Source organism: Tympanuchus pallidicinctus, unplaced genomic scaffold, assembly GCF_026119805.1.
Source record: "Tympanuchus pallidicinctus isolate F22 unplaced genomic scaffold, pur_lepc_1.0 scaffold1, whole genome shotgun sequence".
Taxonomy (NCBI): Eukaryota; Metazoa; Chordata; class Aves; order Galliformes; family Phasianidae; genus Tympanuchus; species Tympanuchus pallidicinctus.
In genome coordinates this window covers 47,874,338-47,895,711 of record NW_026294618.1, presented here as the reverse complement: position 1 = coordinate 47,895,711, position 21,374 = coordinate 47,874,338, and the positions used below count along the sequence as shown (strand labels likewise).

At 38.1% G+C, this 21,374-nt stretch overlaps 1 long non-coding RNA gene across 1 annotated transcript in view; it reads right to left on the bottom strand.

Annotated features, from left to right (window-relative positions):
• LOC128083711 (uncharacterized) overlaps window positions 1–13,112 on the bottom strand; it is a 44,303-nt gene extending 31,191 nt beyond the window's left edge. Inside the window, exons 1-2 of the long non-coding RNA XR_008208163.1 lie at window positions 12,930–13,112; window positions 12,742–12,811 (exon numbers count right to left, since the gene is read on the bottom strand). This is a non-coding gene — a long non-coding RNA (uncharacterized LOC128083711). The remainder of the gene's footprint in view (window positions 1–12,741; window positions 12,812–12,929) is intronic.
• Window positions 13,113–21,374: the final 8,262 nt, after the last annotated feature.

The following is a 21,374-nucleotide window of genomic DNA, read 5'->3' as shown; positions in this document are numbered from 1 at the left end:
GTTCCACATCTGCAGGAGTGGTCTCAGAAATTACCAACAAGACTGAGATCTTCAGCTTTCAATAAATCATTGGGGGGAAAAAACACCTCAGCATGACATTGAGCAGGAGCCAAATGAACAAATCAAGTATCAGAATCATGAGAAAAGTAATAGACAGCTAAAGCAAAACACCTCTACATCACCGCATATCTCTTCATGAAAACTGTCTGCTGTTCTTGCTTCTGTCTCCTTATCAAAAAGCTAGAAAAAAGGAAAAGACAGCAGAGAAGGAAAACAGCAATGAAGCCAATTACAGAAGTTGCCTGAAGGCAATTTCAGAATGGCTCCCATTATGAAGAACAAATAAAATTACTAGTCTCATTTCCAGTGTCCAGCTGAGGGAGGATTGCAACAGAGATATTTGAAACTGTGAAACAATGAACAAGGAACAAACACTGAGAGGTCACCAGCTGAAACTAGCCAGTGGCAGGTCAAAAGTAAGCATGACAGAAATCCTCCCTATGAAAGAGGAAGTCCTCAGAGTAGAACACAAAAAAAGGAAAATAGTCACATAGGAAGAATTAGTGAGCACAGTACTTTGCAGACAGACTAACTCTTTGTCCTGCAGATATTCAAAACAGGATGTAGACAAAGAATACAGACTAAACAAAGCAGAAAAAACTAGTGTTTGGCACTGCCTTTTGACTGTCCAAAAAACTTTTGTTGTATATCCCAAACTACAAGTGAGCTACTACTCCCAAGCTACAAATGAGCTCTTGTGGAAGATAACCAAATGATAATTATAACAGACAGGGTGTGAAAGCTTAAATAAAAAGTGCCTCCCAAGCAACCTAAGAAAGTTTACCTGGAAGCCTCTCAAGAAACTGAGTTGGCCCATCTAATTTGTTAGCCTATTAACCCCTACTAATCGCAGCCCTACCAACCAAAAGCTACTGAGAGCATTGCTTACATACTGCTTTTGCACCCAGGGTCTCCCATATACTTAAAGACATCCTTTTTACATCATTTTTTACATTTTTACATCAAATATACTAAAAACAGTAAATTACCTTCCTCTTGCCAAATCACAGATACAAAAAGCAAAGTGAAGAGCCCTTGGTTCTCTACCCTAGTGCACAATAACTCCTGGACACTCTGATGAGAGAAGGAAACTGTGATAGCTTGCTAAGCAGACATCCACCTAAATCACATTAATTAGTTCTATGTAGTGATTCACATAATGCTCCACAGTAGAAGAAATGCAGCACCACAGCGCACAAATGGAATATTGCAGCAAACTGCTAGTGGGGATTTTTTCATTCCTGTTTGTCATAGCTCTGAGTGGATGAAAAGTGTTAGTGTTCTCCTGACTTACAATGGAGCAGTAAAGGCTATCACCTCAAAAAAGCAGAAGCTATAGCACAGGAAGGAGCATGAACAGAGAAAACAAAAAAAAAAATAGAAATGAGGGAAGTACTAGATTGGTTTAAACCTGGAGAACTTAGACCATGTCGTTCACAAGTCTGGAAACTGACCACAGGGAAGTACAAGCTGGAAATTCAGATGGGTCTGCAGATTTTAAGATCTATGTATATATTTATTTATTGTAATGTTACTGATCCAAACAGTATTTCATTCAGAGCCTTCTGAATCATTAAGAACTGTATAAACACTTGAACAGGAAATTTATCTTTCCCAGTCATTTGTCTGATTAAGTCAAAGTAAAATAAGTTTTGTTTTGAATTACAGGCAGAATAGCTTTCTCTAGGCTACCTCTGGACTTTTCCTATGCTGCAAGTGAGACCTTACAAATGGTCTCTCAGCAAGGGATGAAGCACCCCTTTGGAGAGTTAATTGAAAGATGCAATTCCACAGTATCTATTCAAAGCCAGAGCTTGAGACAGTTCAGCCAAAACAACTGTTGACAAAGCAACCAGTATCCAAATCAGCTGCTTGATTCAGCTTTCACATACCTTAATTTCTGTTGTGCTTGGGCTCAAATGGAGAAATCCTAGCTCTCTCCGCAATGGAGAACTGCTGCATCCCCTTCATTCCCAGTGTACAAACTAGCCAGTTCTGGAAATGTAACACACTGAGTTTGGTTCTGGTGTATAGATAAGTCCTATACTGAATCTCAGACCCATAATTCTTACATATAGGCTGACATTTGCATGACCTAAGTGAGAATATCTGATTAGACCAAGCTGCATAGACTGAAATTGTTTGAAAAGAAGGAATAAGTGTTTATAGATTTAGATGCTCAGCCAGATGTATGCAAAACCTGCAAATTGTGTGTTTGCACACATTTAAGCCTCCTTTATCAGGTTAGAACCAGTGCTCTGTGAGTGAATGATCATCCTCTTCCTTTCAGCAGGGCCAGAACAATTAGCTAAGTCTAAGCAGAATGATCAGAGCATTTTGTCTGCAAAATCCATTCTTAAAGAGTGTTGATGGATAAGCAATAAATAATACAGTGGAGAAAGGAAAAATACCACTTCACATATGAATGTTCTCTTTCCAGGCTCAGAATTCAGATCCTTTCACATACAATGATGTGTAGTGCCATGCCCATCTCAAAATAAATAAGTCTACATCAGATTATGCGGTCTTTAAATTTTCTGTGTAAATTGGATCAGATTTGATCTGAAATTTACTGACACAAGCAGTGAACTCTAAAATGCTCTTTTCATCTAGATATTATTCAGAAAAGAACTACACTCAAATTACTTTCAGTTTGGACCAGCACAAATGTCAAATGAAGGACAATGCAAAAGAGCACATGAGGTCATGCAAACTTATTTTCATTCTCATAATATAAAGATACTCTGCAGTATCTTAGATACAGGTAGCAGCTATTTCAAGAGGGAATGCATGCATTTCCATCTATGTCTTTCTAAAATGACTTTCGTTACTGCACCTGACAGCCTTTGCACATATCTCCGCAAACTATAAACATAATTAATTGATTGTGGGCTGTATTAAACTATTCCAGCAGGGGACATCATATGTGCAGCTGTCAGCTGCTGCGCTCGGTTCTGTCCCTCAGAGCTTTGTCTTTCACATTTACATTATGCTGCACCTGGAAGATGTTTTTCACCATTACTAGGCACATATAAACAGTAGCTTGAAAGCATAAATAAACATACAGAGGGACTACTCATTAAGACCTAACGTCAATTAGAGAAAATCTTCAGCACCATACAGCTCTAGACATACAGCAAAGGATGACTTCATCCATTTTGTTAATCCTGTGAAAATTTACAAGTCTCCAGCCTGAAATCATCTAAGTTTCACATTTTCCCTTCTATAACTCATTCAATTATGCCAAATTTTACCTACTTGATGACTGCCTGTATTCTTCATAAGAAAGTGATGATCATTTCCTACCTTATGCACAAATACAACACAGTCTGCATTCTACCTGGTGAACTGATGCAATTTCCATATCTGACATAGCACTGCAGATTGTCAAAGTTTTCTCATTTGTTTAGCTGCTGAAAATGTATGGCAGAAACTCAGATTCTGCCTGCTGTCAGAAACAGATGTCAGTGAATGAACGGTTACAATGAGTGACGTTATTTTCCTTTCCCTGCATATTGATGATCATCAAAAATAAAATTACAACTTTCAGCTGATCTTACACTTCTAAAAATCTACTGAAACCTGCTTTAAATAAGAACTCAAGAGGCAAGAATTAACTAACTTGTGGACCCAGTTTTCTAATAATGAGATCAAAACTGGAAATAAATAAAAAGAGTGCTTTAAACAAGTAATAATAATTTTTAAAATCTAATAATGTAGTAAAACCATGGAGTAAATCCATATTCTACCTTGTCTGATTAATGCATGTTGGCACAAAAAAGCTCCAGTCTCCTCAGTCAGCACCATTATTTAAGCTAATAAAACTCACAAAGCTATATGTAAAAACTGAGGAATGCTAATTACCTCAGGAGACAGTCCAAATACTTTCCAGACAGATTTTTTTTTTCCCCTTGAATCTCAAATTTGGAAACTTTCTCATTCATTTCCTTTTTCCCTAAATCTTTTTCCTCTTTATCCATGATTGTAGCAACTCTTGCTCTGTAAATGTACATTCACAAAAAAATTATAATAATGAAAATAATTTCCTTGTAAAAAATAAAATAACTTTAATTTTAAAAACATATATTTAAAGTGGTAATATTTAAAAGCCTCCTGTTTTAATACAAGCTACTGATTTTAAAATTGTTGCGTTCATCACAACAGCTAGTTCATATTTTCCAAGGCACTTCAGGCAACCTGATAAACTTTAAGTGTATAATCCTTGCTCAAACAAGCACATTTATTTACATAATCCTTAACCTTTTTATATATTTTACACCGTCTAGCTGTCCAAAAGCCGTTCTTGAATTTAAAATTGTATATGCACTCCTGCATTCAACATAGTAAAAAAGCCCTTTTGCAAATTATCTCAACCCAATTTATCCAATGATTCAGCAGCGCTATTCCCTTTCCCAAAAAATGGTTGGAGGGTACAGTGCCACAAGTGGCTGAGCCAAAGTAAATTTGTGCTACCCAAGATTGGATGGGTCCTTTATTTTTTACTTCAGTTTGTGTATTCCTGAGGTCTTCCTCCTCTATGAGAGCTCACAGGGTCATAACAAGGCAGAACAGTGAATTAATCTGGCTGAAAACTACTCAAGGAAAGAATTGAGATTAAACAAAGATTGAGACAGGAAGCATCCTTTTACTCTACTCTGCTGCTTAACACAATGAAATCTATTATAGATTCCCCAAGGACTGAGAGCATACAAACTAGATCCCGTGATACACGCCACACACACATTGCTGTTGCATCTGGGCTTGTATATCAGCTGTACTGTGTAAACATTACCACAGCATAAATGTTTAATAATAGAGTGAGACAATGTGATTGATATAACTAGAAAGCAAAGCCAGTTGTGTATTGACCACTGTTCTACTTCCCCTGCAGCCTAACTCTGGGACTTAATGAAACAAATGAGTACATTAAATTTATGCTGACAACAACAACAAAAAAATAAAATGTAGCTGGGAACTTTTAGCTATTCCAAGGACCATCTGTAAATGTTAGTTGGCTTAGAGCAGCAGTAAGCCTAAATCTTTATGGGGAAAATGTGTGATGATGTAATGTGGTCATCCCAAACGCGTGGATATAAAAACTTTATAGCACATCATGCTTTGCAAGGCACTATAAACGTTTTATAGCTGTGCATTTGGGATGAGTGCTTTGCTCAGGAGTAGTGGAGCCACAAGTGAGTTATGCAAGTCTTTACCAGAGAAGTGGCATAGAACATAAACCTTTTTCTAGTGCTCTATACCATCTCATGAAATCTCCTGGGGATGGACTTTTTCAGTTTCCAATTATGTTTTTGTTGTTTTCCCACTGGAAGAATAGTGATTGGGAGCCAAATTTCAATGAATGTGCAAAGAATGACAGAACTCACTTCCATTAACAGTGCCCTTCAGCAGCCATTTACGTGATGAAGTTCTATCACTTCTATTTGTACTGTTGAAATTGGACTTACAGGTGCCTGGGCTATTGCTATTTAATAGCAATATATATTTAATAGCAATATATATTGCTATTGCATATTGCTACAGATATGAAAGACCTATTCAGAAGAAGTAAGGAAGAAAACAGTGGCAGACAAATTTGCAGAGCGAAGTCTGAACTATCCCCTCTACACTCCTTGTAACAAACTCTGTGCTTTGTAGGTATTTGTTGTTGTTGTTGTTGTTGTTGTGTTTTGTTTTGTTTTCGTTTTTGATCAGCCAATACAGAACACAGTCTAGGAAAATTGCTCCTTTACAAATTTTGACCCCATCAGTTTTCACTGTCTTTAATATAAGCCTATTAATTTCTATCGCTTTCCCCACCTTACACTGGACAATATTAACCAACAGGCATTTCCTCAGATAACTACTTGAATGGAGTGCTACTAAATACATTCAGAAATTAATCTCACATGCTCAAAGGGAACCTGGACCCATCTTCAAAAGAACTATTTGGGAAACCAGACAATCTGGAGGCCACCAAAGAGGGTCTGTATTGAATTAAGCAAAACTAAACCTCTATAATTCAAAGCAAGCATGGTTTGCTGAAATTGTCCCTTTTTTTTCTTTTCATGCTTGCATGTTGTATTAGTTTTGTATACAAGCACAGTGGTGGGTTTCTTCAGGGTTCGTTTGGCTCTTCTATGAAAGAGCAATGCCTTGAGTACAGGCAATTTGATAGAGAACTAGTCAGCTCATCTTAGCTGGCTGTCCTGGAAAAAAAAGCAGCAAGATAAGGATTACTGGAACCTTTTATTCAAAAAGTTGGAATTAATTGATTTTTTAAGAACTCCTACTTTTCTCTTTCATGCAAACCAGTCAAACCGTTGACCAATACATCAAAACCTGCTTTGAATTGCATGCACTTCCTTCCCTATCTCTCTCTATCTCTATCTCTCTTTAATACAATTACTGGGATCTGCTGGGTTTTTTGTGGTTTTTTTTTTTTTGTTGTTGTTTGTTTTGTTTTTTACTACTGCTGAATATTGGGACTTTGGTCTATGAAAACAACATCTTCAGAAAGATGTTACAACATACGCAACACATAAAATATGCTGATGTATGTAGATGTACAAAGCATGATTTTGATCTGTTCTGTGATTTCATGATTATTTGAAATAAAGCATAGCACAGTTTGAAAAGCAAACAATCTTCAACTGGCAGAGCGATGGGAGAATATAGTTATCAGATAAGATGTGTATTCTGTGACTAGTTTAGAGAGACCTACAAAAAAAAAAAACACAAAAAGAACAAGAATAAAAGGAAAAACAAGACTGAGTAGCTCATGCTGAGCAAGAATGACATACGCAAAGAAAGTAAAGCAAATTAATTAAGAATGTTATATGAAAAGTAGGCTTATTCCTCTTTAGAGTACAGTTTATCTGAAAAATACTTCTTTAAAAAATATTTTCTCCCCACAGACCTGTAAGCAGTGCAGTCTCCTTTAGAGACAAAAAAAAAAAATTTAAATGTGTGCTTTCCACCCATGTTCACATAGCAAAATCAGGACAAATGTACGGAAATAAATTATATTTCTTATTTACATGCATCAACAGAACAAAGTAATATGTTCCAGCCACCAGAGCAAAACTGCAGAAAAGACAGGGCTTCACAAACAGCAGTATAGGACAAGTTCAAACACCATAGACTTACTGTGGTGTAGCTGAAGGCTTAATTTGGCCTATGGTGCGCTCAGATGCTGACAGTTACATGGGAGAAGAAAAGAACCCAGTGTGAACTTCAAGTCCAGGCTGAGTTCACAGGGGCTTACAGGCAAGAAAAAAAAAATAAGCACCTTTTTCACTGCACACTGAAGGCATTTGATATGAAAATGATTTAGGGATGACAGGCACAGAACCCCACAGTGCCATTTTTAAGATCATTTTTTCAGTGTAGAGCTGCACTTTAAACTGCTGCCAGATAATCAAAGGCTTTTGGAACATCAAATGATACTACAGCTACCTGATGCTATTACCTTTTTGCAAGAGACTATCAATTTATGTCACTGAAGAGAAGAGTAGGAAAAGAAAACAAACAAAAGAAAAGATGAAAGGATGAGCCAATTGCTCTCTCTTTTCACACAGTGGCATGATCTAGGACAAACCATCAGCACGTGACTTCATAAAATAAGGTGAGGGGAGTCCAGAGACACCCTTCACAGGCAAAGTATGGCTCACAAAATGCTTTGGGAAGCTTTCTTGAAAACAGTATGTGCATCTTGCACTGAAGTCAGTGTTGCATGCCTCAGCTTGGACACTTTCCCAAACATCTAACCTTGATCTATAACCTACTAAGAGCTTCTGCACTGGGAGACAGCTCAATCAGAAGCAACGCTGGGGAAAGAGATGTATTAATCACTACCCATACAATTTGGAGCTGTCAGCCTCACACTGTTAGACACCTGGGTTGTGCAGGGATCTTATACAGGTAGCAGAACCTAGTGCAAAAAGGAGAAGTCTCTTTCATACAGCTTCTTATAGTGCAGGAATTACCTAAGCCAGTTTAGCACAGGGGTCAGCACATGGAGAAACTGAGTGAGGCAATATTTAAAAATAGTGGGAGGGCAAATACAGAAAGGACAAAGAGCCTTTCAGAGTCCTGAAAAGGTTGGTCAGGCAATGGCACCCCTGGCAGGCATCCTTTCTCAGGAGTTTTCAGTAGGTTCTGCTCCACTTCTTTTAGGAAAGTTAACACAGCTTCACTCACAAGAAGCATGAGATTAATTAGGGAAAACATTCACATAGCTGTTTCCAAGACCCTTTCCATACTGATTTTTCTCTACTGCTAAATGGTAAAGGATCTGCATTAAGTAGGACATTGGACAAAAATCACAGGGTTTTGGAACTGAGGAAAGTTCTTGAAAACTAGTTGAAAATATAGGGAGTGAGGAACTGAGGTACAACAGTAACATCACACACTCATTCTGGAGATGGAAGCAATGGGTCTGGTTTGGGTTAGCTTTTTACCTTGGCACAACTTGAGTGCAAAAGCCACTCTCCGATTTAAATAAATAAATAAATCTAGTAAACATTTTCAAGACACAGAAGAAAAACAGAAAGATAACTAACGCTGAAATCACAACCACATCTAAGTGGCAAATCAATCATTTCTAAGCATGTGAACTACATATGTGAATATACAAAAAAGAGAAAGAGATGAGCACACCACATATGCCAAAACTCAGAGACTTGGCATCCACTAGCACTTTTTCTTATTGTGAATTTAATATTTCATACAAGAATGCTTTATAACATCCATTAGATTTTAATATATGCACGCATACACACACACACACACACACACACACATCCTTAGCTCAGTGTCATATTTTTTTTTTATCAACACATGGTTCAACATGGAGCAACCCCATAAACTTGCACAGGGAGGCTGCAAGTACTATCAGATAGATTGAGCAAACTCAGTATAACCCTTAGATATCCTTACTATTTCTCATTATAATAGAATGGCTTGGATTGGAAGGAACTTCAAGGATCATGAAGCTTCAACCCCACTGCCACATGCAGGGCCACCAATCTCCATATCTAATACTAGACCAGGCTGCCCAGGGTCCCATGCAACCTGGCCTTGAACACCTGCAGGGACAGGACATCCACAAGCTCTCTGGGCAGCCTGTTCCAGTACCTCACCACTCTCTCTGTAAAGAACTTCCCCCATAATATTCAACCTAAACCTTCCCTCCTTCAACTTAAAACCATTTCCCCTTGCCCTGCCGTTATCCATCCTTGTAAAAAGCTCCCTCCTGTTACTAGGCTCCCTTTAGGTACTGAAAGGCTGCAATGAAGTCACCCCACAACCTTCTTTGCTCCAGGCTAAATAAGCCCAGCTCCCTCAGCCTGTCTCCATAGATGAGGTGCTCCAACCCCGATCATCTTCATGGCTTTCCTCTAGACCCACTCCAACAGCTCTCTTTCTTGTACTGGGGGCCCCAGACCTCGGATGCAGTGCTCCAGATAGGGCGTCACAAGGGCAGAGTAGAGAGGTACAATCACCTCCCTGTCCCTGCTAGCCACCCCTCTTCTGACAGAGCCCAGGATACCATTTGCTTTCTGAGCTGCAAAAGCACGTTGCAGACTCATGTTAAGTTTTTCATCCACCAGGACCCCCCAGGTCCTTCTCTGCAGGGCAACTCTCAAGGATTTCTCCTTCCAGTCTGTATATACACCTGGGATTCCTCTGGCCCAAGTGCAAAACTTTGTACTTAGCTATGTTGAACCTCTTTAGATTCACCCAGACCCACCTTTTAAGTCTGTTGAGATCCCTCTGAATAGCATCTCTTCCTTCCATTGTGTCAACTGCACCTTTCAGCTTGGTGTCATCACCAAACTTGCTGAGGGTGCACTCAATTCCATTACTGATGTCATTGATAAAGATGCTCAAGATCACCAGTTCCAAGACAGTCCCCTGGGGACGCTGCTCATTACCTGCCTCCACCTGGGCATAGAACCATGGAACCACCCTTTGTCTGCAGCCTTTCAATCAATTCCTTATTTATCAGGTGATCCACCCATCAAATCCACATCTCTCCAATTTGGAGATAGGGATGTGGCGGGGGATAATGTAAAAGGCCTTGCACAAGTCCAGGTAAATGACATCAGTCACCTTCCCTTTGTCCACCAATGCTATCACTCCATCATAGAAGGCCACCAGATTGGTTAAGCATGATCTTCCCCTGGTGAAGCTGGCTGTCTCAGATCACACGCTCATTCCTCATGTGATCAAGCACGTCATCCAGGAGGATCTGCTCCAGGATCTTCCCAGGCACATAGGTGAGACTCAGTGGCCTGTAGTTCCCCAGGTCCCCCTTTCTCCCTTTCTTATAAATGGGAGTGACATGACCCTTTTTCAAGTTACCCAGGTTCTCACCTGACAACTACAACTTCTCAAATACAATGAAGAGTATTATATAATATTATAATAAGTGTCAAGAGCTTTAATTGTTCCTGCCCCATTCTCAGTCACCAGATCACTGATCAAACTGAAGCTCTAAGCTCTGCAATGGGATTGGTGCTGCTCAATACAGTGCTGCCTTGATACCAATGCAGGCTGTCGGTTAAACTGTAGTGTATATCTCTGTATTTCCACTACAAACTCACATATTTGATTAAATTGATCATTTCTCTGATAATATCCTGTTTATCTTGCCAGTTGAAAAGGGATTAACCTATTATTATCTTTGCCATTCAGAAGCGGGTGCTTTGAAGAAGAAAGAAAATGTCAGTGTGTGCAATCCCAATTTGAAAACTGTAACTACTCCCATTAACTTCATGATTTAAACCGATGTGTTTAGTTCCCCCATAAATAAAGCTGAATTAAAATATCACTAGGCTTGTTTCAACTGGTCCAACACCCCACGTGATCTACCTTTTAACGGTACATAATAGGGAACTGGAAAAGATTACAAGATGATGAATAGCTACGTATGATATATCAAGCTATGTGATGAAACAAAATGTGAAATTCAGATCTTCTACTGAGTCCACATTTAAGATGTGACTGGTTTTAAGATGAGACTGATGCCTCTCCTTTGAAGGGTGTGGGATAAAAAGAGTTTTAAAAAATTAGGCTAATATTAAAAAAAGTCTAAATACATATCAAATGGAAGTTACCAAGAAAATTCTTCTGACAATGGAAAACACCCCAGATAGAAAGGGTAGAAGCCTTATTATTTGAGCCAGTCAGTCTGATCAAGACTGATGTTCAAGAGCTATAATCACACTGATAAAGCAATGGGCTATGTGACCCAAAGCTTTTCTGGTAATTACATGCCATTTTTCCCTTCCACTCACTAGTATATATGCCCTAAAGTTTCAGACTGAGTGTTGCAGATGAAGATAAAGACACCCTGTAATCTGATCATAAGAGATTCCTCTAGATAGGAACTGCACCTTGGATACACATCAGCTTGCCACAGCTTTCCTTCCACCATGGAATGAGCACCATGAGGCCAAAGCACCATCCCTGGAGTGTCCTTCACTATTTTCAAGCAGTAAGGACAAACTCCTCCAGTGCCTCTCAGGACATGGGCCTGTGCTTCCCTCACACCAGTGAGACGAATATAGCTCTACAAAGTATAAAAATAACCACAATTTTTAGTTAAAAAGGAAAGGTGAATTTAAATTTGATAATTTCAATTTAGCACTTCATATGGTATGATTTTCTGCTTGTCCCTGTGATACCTTAGAGGTGCAAATACAAATATCTCATCAGTATTTTCTTTTTTATGAGAAGAATAAATGACTTTCAACTCTAGCTTAACATCAGTAGGTATTGGGCATTAAGAAAGTTTTCTCAGGAGAGCAATCAGAAAAATTATCTTCATTTTGGAATTAAATTTTCAAAGAAGACAACAAATAATTAGCACAAAACTGACCAAAAGAGAATGAAGTAAATTTTGTTGGCATGTCGTGCTTGTAATATGGCAAATCACCCTTAAATGCAGAAAGCCAAACAGCAACATTACTGTGATTTGAGAAAAGTGGTTCACCTTTCAAATACTATCCAGACAAAGGATAATGTTAGATACACCAGCTCTTCCTGTTTTTATGTTGAAAATTCCGTGAGATCACTGGCTTCTACTTAGTTCCAAGTCATAAATGAATAGATAACTGATTTATCTTTTTGCCTCATATCTGAAGGAAAACATTTCCTAACAAGACCAAAGACAAAAACCTGAAGGCTATATCCATACTAGTAAAGGAAACACACCAGGACACATTTTCTATCCCTAAGAACAGCTGGTACAACACAGCCATGTCTCCACAATTAAGTTCGCTTAGCCTCCAAAACAAAGGTCATCCAAACTGCCACAACAAGCATAGTCCCTGGCTTGTTCTAAGCCCCTCACTGTACCTGGACAATGATTCAGAAAATGCTATCATGGGCAAAAAAACGGTGCCAGGGAACTTTCTGTCTGTGAATGTTTTACCATTGTTTAATTCAGCAGCACAAGTGTAGCCTAAATCTCAGTTATCAGAAATAGATTTTAAATCTAGAGAAGTAGCTGCAAGATAGGAAGTTACATCTGGAACTATCTTTAGAATGAGTGTCTGACTCATTATGAAAAAGAAAATCATTGTGAAAGTCACAGCAGGATTAAAAAAATCCTGACATTAGAGAGCTGTTCAGATCAAGGCTACCTGGGTCTGAGGCTGTGGTTAAAGTACTTACGTATCTGAAATGCTCCGTCGACATTAGTCTTGGCTAACAAGTATGAAGTACTCTCCCTCTGTAGCCACCACTGTGAATATTAACAAAACATTATTTTTACACTGTCAATTTGCTTCAGCAAACAGATACAGAATATGTTGTGCTTATAGAATTGCCTCTGAAAATCTTAAAAGCGGCATGAAACTGACCTTATATGTCCTCTCATTTATGAATGAAACCAACTCCAAGTCCTTAGATCCTGGTCTGCAAGATTACAGAGGAAAATTGAACCACATAGCAGTAATACAGAGTTATTATGAACTGCCTCTGATTAGGTAGTTCAGCCTACATCCAAACATTTAATCAAATACTGAGCAAAAAGATCAAAGGGAATTAAAGATGCACAGCTCTGAAAGAAAGACTGAATTTCTTTCCTCTTTTCCCCCTGTGATCCTCAAGTCCTTTCATATCTGTAGGAATTGCTGAAGATAGTTGCCAGCAATAAGAGTTCATTCTACACGCGCTTCTGAGCTTCAAAAAGAAGCTCAAAGTTCAAAATCCACGCAGTCCTTAGAAATCTGTATATTCACTATAGTCTTAAAGTTAAACCTACAAAACAGGTAAAGTGCAATCTTCAGATGCTCAAGAGAAAACCAATTCGCAGAAGGTAGGAATCCTAGAGTGAACAATGAAGCATAGCAACTGCTAAGTAGAGCCCGGAGAGGATACCAAACTGCATTTCATCTCTCCTAAATCCTATACCTCCTCTCACTTCCAGAGCTGCAACTACATCTCTTCTTGCTGTTGCAGAATGGGCAATCACAGGCATTAGCCCTGTGTCACCTGTTACTGCAAGAGGTTCTGCATGGGCAAAGGCCTGCAAGCCCACCTGCTTTCTCCCCTAGGGAGCGAGTAAGCATGCAGTGATTTTAGTGTAATCTCTCAGAAAAGGCTGTAAATGTGAGCAAGCACCCTGCCCAAGCCAGGTAAAAGTAAAACATGAGGTAAAAGTAGCATCAGTGTGACAAAAAGCCCACAGGCAGAATTCTGTCTTAAGGACATGCCATGTTCTCAATATAGCAGTAGTTAGAAAGTTTGGGAGAAGTCTCATGAAACCTCTCATTCACTATGATTTCCAAATTAGGGGCACGTTGCCTTACTTGTTTCTTCCTCTGCGTCTACTTGTGTTACAAATCCAAGGTCTGAAACTTAAACAGCTATTTGATGTGTCTGTATTAACTTTCTTCAACTTCAGCTGTTTACCAAAGCTCTGACCCTCAAACTTTATTTCCTTACTAATCTTATCTTTTATAGTACTCTAGGAGGCTGATGCATAGGTCAGTGTCACCAGAATGACTGCACAAGGTAAACCTAATAATCCAGCCTGTTTTTACATATTTACATAGAGGGTAAGAGCAAATTCAAGAGATTAATCCGCTTGATCTTAAAGGACATGCAAACACACTGTCCTGATTTTTCTAGATGGAGTCCTACTTTCTCTAGCTATGCCCTTACTGTAAGATCCTAGAAGTGATATAGTAAACATTATTTGAAAGATAAATAAACAATTCATTTGAAGGCAATAGCTATATGCTAGGGTAATAGAAATTCCATAACAAAAGGCCAAACAGTTACTTATTGAAAAGTTAGCGAGGCTAAAGTAAGTACCTTTAAGCCTCTTTTTTGTTGTCGTTCTGAAATATTTCTGTCCCTAAGTATGTCAGCTCTCAGCTCTCCTGCTCCACAGACATTGAAATAATCTTGTTCCTCCTCCTGACCATAGCTAACAAAAGCATCAGAAAAAAAAAAGAAAATGTTAGAACTGGTAGAATAGAATAAGGCAGTGGTGACTTCTTCCTGTTCTTGTTCCTATATAGACCTAATGTCTTTTCTCTTCCCTGAAAGCTAAAATGAGAAAAGTCAACACATCACAAAATAAATGAATGAATAAATAAATAAATCAAGAACACGGTGGAAGCTGTCTTTACCATTGTACAAAATTCAGCTGAAGTGAAGGTGGGAGGGTAAAGAGGTACTTCCCTCTAAGGCAAAACTATAATGTCAGTATAGATTATTAATTAAAGCTGTGTTATTCTGTGCTCATTTCTATGCAAAATAAATAAATAGATTCATAAAAATTTAAGTTTAATTCTAGAAACAAAAGCACAGATAGGAGGTAAGTTCCAACTGTTGTTTCCTTTGGGGAATTGGTACAAGCAACCTCTCTTTGTTGATAAAGCTGAATCTACATTAGAACATTTTGCCCTGTATAGTTACCACAACAAACCTTTCCCATCATTGTGTGAGGCCTAGATTAGAAATCAGACAGAGAAATTATTATTTGCCAGAGAAAGCACAGAAAAAACGCATCCATTTCCTGCATTTAAGAAATGTTCAGCCCTTACTCCATGTACATGAGGTATCTGAGAGGTATCTATATTATTTATAACTATATTAACATGCACCCTCTGCCTTTCTACACACAGCCACAGTCTCTAAAATTCAAGAATGGTACAGTGCTCAAACAACCAGAGGCAAACTGTGCTGCTCAGACTTTAACCTTCTACAATACATGCTCCTAGTGAACTAGAATCTGATGACTTTATGAGTATCCCTAATTGGTGATGGACAAACGTGTGGCTAAAACTTGTTAACTGGTCAGCAGTGCCAAGACAAATGAGCTGGCCACATTCATGTCCATCTGCTCTGGGCATGAGACTAAGTTTGAGAGACTGCTGTGAAACACTGTCTGTATTACAAAATTACATACTGGAATGTTCTTGTGCTTCATGCTCACCAAGACCTAAATTGACTGACAATTCCCAGACCAGGCAGCATGGAGGGACGTGACACCATATCTAAATCACAACCGAGCACTGTTTCTAAATTACATAATTCCCTATACTTTCATCAAAAAATATTATCAAAACAGAAATAAAGGACTTGCATAATCACTACCATTTATTTCCAAATAAGCATAGAATAACATGAATCATTATGTTGGTTTTTATCATTTCCTACTGAAATTCCTCATGTCTAATAATATCTCTTTTTAATTTCTACCAGAAGCAGCGCTTCCTTTTGTGATCCACTTCTTCAGATCTCCATTTTCATCACTGTGTAACAAAATGTGTCCCAGCCCCAGAACTCACAATTTCTTTAAAAATCTTCTGTAATTTTATAATTAGAATGATACAGCATAGGAAAGGGAATTGAAGACTGACAGCATGAAAAACACCAGATTTATGTCATTACCCAAAACTAAGAGATTTGGTTTGAAGTTCTATTCTATTCTTCTACCTTCAACTTTAAATTTCCATTTTATTTCTGTCATGTTCTGATGTTGGAAAAACACAAAAGATCAAAGAGCCAAGATAAAGCAAGAGTCCATCGTAATAGTATGCTCAGTGTTTTTGGAAACAAAGTCTTAAGAATTCATTTTTGCAGCCAGCTTAGGTGGTTGGAAAATGCTGTCTTAACTTCAGGCTTTTTTTCCAAGCTATACTTTCAATATTTTTGATATTCACGTACACCAAAATAGATCCCTCTGTGTTTAACTAGATCCCTAATCAACTCACATGAGGCTTTTCACATCAATGCATGGTACCACAGTATTTACAAAGCTTTTGCTTTTCCAGGCACACAGTTCTCCTATACTTCTGCAATGGAGATTAATGCATAAGTATAAAACTGAATGCTCTGTTCTACCAATTTAACACACAATAAACTGTTGGGCTTTAATCCCACAAAATTTTATAAATCTAAGAAAATTGTTTTCCTTGAGTTGTATGAAAAACCTCAGCAATCTCACCTGTGGTTTTTCAGAACCAAGTTGTTAATTGCACAGTAACATATGCTCTTCATTGTTGTTAGAGATAAGAAGATAGTTATTTAGCATTGCCTTTTGCAGCAATAGGATGTCACTCATACAATTTCATTTGCAATAATATCCACCTTCATGATCTGTCCTCAGAGAGGCTTGTTTTGAATATTGATATAGAAAAAAATTCATCAGCACATACCATCATTGTGCTAACCCAGCTCATTTCTGCTGGGTGGCTCTGAATCATATGCTCTGAGGAAGCCAACAGCACTGAAAAGCTTTGGGGCACTTCACTACACTGCCAGGGAGCTCCAAACCTACCTTACTGGCTGCAGCTGAGCTGCCCTGCCTGCACCAACTTGTCTTCACTTGTGCTCCTGGTTTGACAGAGTACCACTGTTCCAGAGAGTGAAATAAAAGCCACACAAACCAAGTAACTAAAGAGAAAGTTTTCTAATCTCAATGAATCCTGATGCAATATCTATCAAGGATTATTAGTGCCACAGTGAAGAATTATAAGCCTTTCCACTAAGACATCTCAATCAGTGTTGCCCTAGTTCCTTACCCATTGCGCTGTCCTAGTATTTTAGTTTTGCAATTATAAAGTCTAGCCTCATTAACCACATCTCACCTATCAAATCATCTTATGTTCCTAGTATAGTATTTGATCGTCCTAGTTCTAGTGTCCTGTGTCATATAGCTTACCTTTTTCCATTAAATTTACTGTTCTTACCCTAGTTCCTTGCCTTTATCTTCTATTGTGTCACTATTTAAGCACTGCATATGCGTTTGCATTGACCTCTGTAGAGTATCTTGCATACATAGAATATTTAAGTGAGAAAAAAATTGAAGGACACGTAGAGTTTACACAAAGTTATTCTACAAATTCAGTAATTTTTGCTGAGGCCACTAAGCAGTTATTCATACTTCACAGCAACAATCTACTTATCATACAAAACACAAAGGAAGGAATGTTCCTTGCCCTGGAAAGTTTTCTTTTAAAATATTAATATCAACAATGTAGCTAGGATATCCTAAGATTATATTATAATAACATACAGTAAAAAAAAAAAAATTACACTCAAATTAGACAGCTTATTCAGGGCCTCTTACCTGCTTGTACTACCCCTTATACCATTATTCAATTTTTCTTTATTAATATCTAGATGATTAGAATGATTGTTTTTCTAAAAACGCGTAAAATGTTTCCATACTACAAAAGAATTATCTGCATTAATATTGTTATCTAAACAAAGTTATTGATGTTGTGATACAAATTACCTGGAGAAAGTAGGAGGTTAAGACTTCTTCAGAAAACCAGACAAAGTCATAAGCCTTTGTCCTCATGGGGTACTAGAACAACCCCAGTATCAGCTGGAGGGACTTTACAGCACAAGCAATACAGAAGTTTTCTGGAGTGCTTCAATGACAACTTTCCAACACAGAAGAGTGGAGCTGGTGTTGTCCAGCCTGGAGAAGAGAAGGCACTGAGGAACTTATGAATTAGGTCTTGCTGTTTGTTATTGGTATTCCACATCATAACAATATGCAGTGAACCAGGAAATAAAGAGTTAATGCTGCAGCTACAGGCTCGAAAGAGAAGACTGCTTTTTCATTTCCGTCTTCTGGAGAGAAAGATAAAACTAACTGGAAGGCACTGGACTAGCTCTTTGCTCCCTGGCAGATCAGAGTAAGAACTTCAGTTTTCAGAAAATATCAGATTTATTTGATATATTAGTATCAATCCCAATTAATTTGCGTTTTCACTATTATAATTAGTGAACTGCATTTGTTTTCCTCCCTAGAGCATTGCTACAATTTTTTTGTGGGTTTTCTTTTCCTTCCCCTTTTGCTCCCTTTCCCCCCTTTTTGGGCTGATGAACTTGTGGGCTGGCTGTTTTCCTGCCACAGACACAGATCTAGAGATAAAACCACAACATAAGTGTATAAGTACCTGATGGCAGAGAGTAAAGAAAACACAGCCAGACTCTGTGTTGCCAAGGACAAGAGACAACGAGCACACACAAAAGTACAAGAAAGTACATTTGAACACAAGAAAAGTGAAAAATCAATGCTAAACACAATGGAGCAGGTTAAGCAGAAAAGTTTATTACCATTCTTAGAAAAATTCAAAATCTAACCTGCTTTAGGAAACCCTGCCTTGAGCAGTAATTTGAACTAAGTGATCCCCAGAGGAGCCTTCCAGACTTGGCCTTTTAAAAAAAAAAAAAAAAAAAACTTTTTTTTTTATTCATATGCTCAATGAGCAGGATCCAATCACCCAGCCTTAGGCACCTTATTTGCACTTCCTTTGGTTCTCCAGATTTAAAGGTCAAAGTTCCCTCTCTAATCAATAGAAAGAGGCTAATGTCTTCAGTGACAAATTTTTATCTGTCTAAGCAGTAGGGGCATCTAAGTTGAAGCACAAGGCTGTTAGCTGAATTAGACTGGAATGTATCCATTGATTTTTCTGCTGACCAAAGTCTACAAATCCAAATACACTTTTCAATGGAGGTAATCTGACCAAAGTTCAAGCGCTGCACTTACCAGAGAGTTATTATTCAAATAAATGGAGCTAGACAAAAGTCTTATCCATGTCTGTGTTTGTTGCATTTTACTGCCACTCAGCTGATGCACTTACCCTTAAGTAAGTTTTCTATACATCTGAATCAGTTCAAGTCGTGGAGGTTACATGATGCAGATGAGCCCATTTAATATTTGCTGTGATCAAAAAAGAAATTCATGTATGTATGCAAACATACATTCTGAATGTCATCTTTCTTACCTCCACAATTCTACCTCTACAACACAAGCAGTAACTAATGTCTAAACACAGAAGGAACTTTTTTTTCCCCTGTTCAACTAGATTGATTTTCTACTATTTGAGCAAGTTTGCATTGGCTTGGAGCAAGATCAGAGGAAGCTCAAAGCCAGCTCAACAGAGAGGTCAAGACTGCAAAACGAAGAGTGAAAGAGAGGAAAATGAGGCAGAATGGGAAAGTGGAACTGCCTTGGAGGTATAACCAAACCTGTAGACTGGCTCACATTTGTCACATAGCTTTAACACTTATCAATAAGCAATCATAATTCATAAAACTCTCAGGCATAAACAGATGAGAAATTAAGATTGTGTCATGGACAAGAGAGAATGTGTCAATGAGAGCTCTCTTCTTCAAGCACAGGGACAGCACAGCACAATATATACAGATACTCAGAGATATGTTCTTACTCAGGACTTACACTCCTTGTTAACCTTTGGACATAGTTCCACAGAATCAACACAACTGCTGAGAACAGCATGCTGCGCCAGGCAGTTCATAGTACTGTTCTGTACATCCCAGGCTCCATTGCAGTTTAAAAAAAATATTCTCAGTCATAACGCATCAAAAACAAACTTGTTGAAGCTAAAAAAAAATAAAAATAAAGTACTAAGTAATATATAACATGAAATATTAAATAAGACTGTTAAAAGTAGCACCTGTTCATTTAATTCTACACAAACTTTTTAAAAGCCAAATTCTCAGAGTTGAATCACTTATGTAAGAAATAGAAATGCAAAATCTAAAAGGTCATTTTTGTTTAATTGCCCTGCATAAATACCACAGCCTGTTCTCTTTTAGAGAACTATCCATTTTTGTTTAAAACAAAGCCAAGGAAAAAGTTGCTAGAATTCAGTTTTCTACTGGTATTCAACTGTTGCTCTAAACACACATTGTTCTTCAAATATTTTTATTTGTGTTGTGATGAAATGCACGGTGATACTGTTGAATATATATTTTTTAAAATAACTTATTAAATTTTTCAGTCTGGTGGAATAATCATCGTGTTCCAATTACGCATTGGGTAAAATGTTTGGAAAATCTGAACTTAAAAAATTTCAGTAGTAACAAGTAAAGCAGATTTCCTGAGAATGTCACTGCAGATCTAACAGCAACTTAATGGGAGGTTTTCTTGGAACTGCATTTGCAAAAAGAGTCCTGAGGAAGGAAGTAGTTTCCCAAGCCCACAAGTATTTGTTTTATTTAACTACTTCAATGCCCCAGCATCATTTTGCCCAATGCTAGCTAATACTCTTACAGGTAGCAGACAGGCATAGTATAGAGGATGGCACATGCATGAAAGTAGACCACGTACGTACACTAAACATAACTTAGTTTCAGAAGGAAACAAGGTTAGATATGAAGAGCCACACTATGAGGGACACAAAAGTATTCCTTGGCCTTTTATTAAGTAAACAGAAAAAATAAATGATGGTACGTTCAAAAAGCATTATCTGCATCATGAACGCTCAAGTAGTAACGGTGACAATACCCAAATAATTTGTCAGGACAGTATCTCTGACAAAGCAGATTTTATTTGCAATTGCAAAGGCGAACAAAAACAGCATTACATCTTTCATGCTCTGTTACTCAACTCTTATCTCTTTCTGCCCAGTTCCTTACTGGCTGAGTACTTCAGGTTCACAATCTTCCTGATACTCAACTAAACATACGGGTAGTGGATAAACATGAATTTTTGCAAGCTAAGCATATATCGCTAATTAGTTAACTTCTCGCATTTGCTCATTCAACACTCAGTCATCATTTCTGGACATTTGCTCATCCTTGCATAGAGATAAGCTTGGAAGGAGGGCAGAAGGGAGTATCTTCTTGCCTGCCTGTTGCATACCAACCTAACCAAAGAGCAAGGCATTCCAGCCCTGTGTGGAGGCCCTGCCTGTTCCGATGTTTGCAAAGTCTGTTTTCCTTTTGCTGAGGGTCTGTTATCCAAACAGAATAGCCATACAATATGCTTTTTAGTCCATAACACTATACCTAGACTACTTGCAATA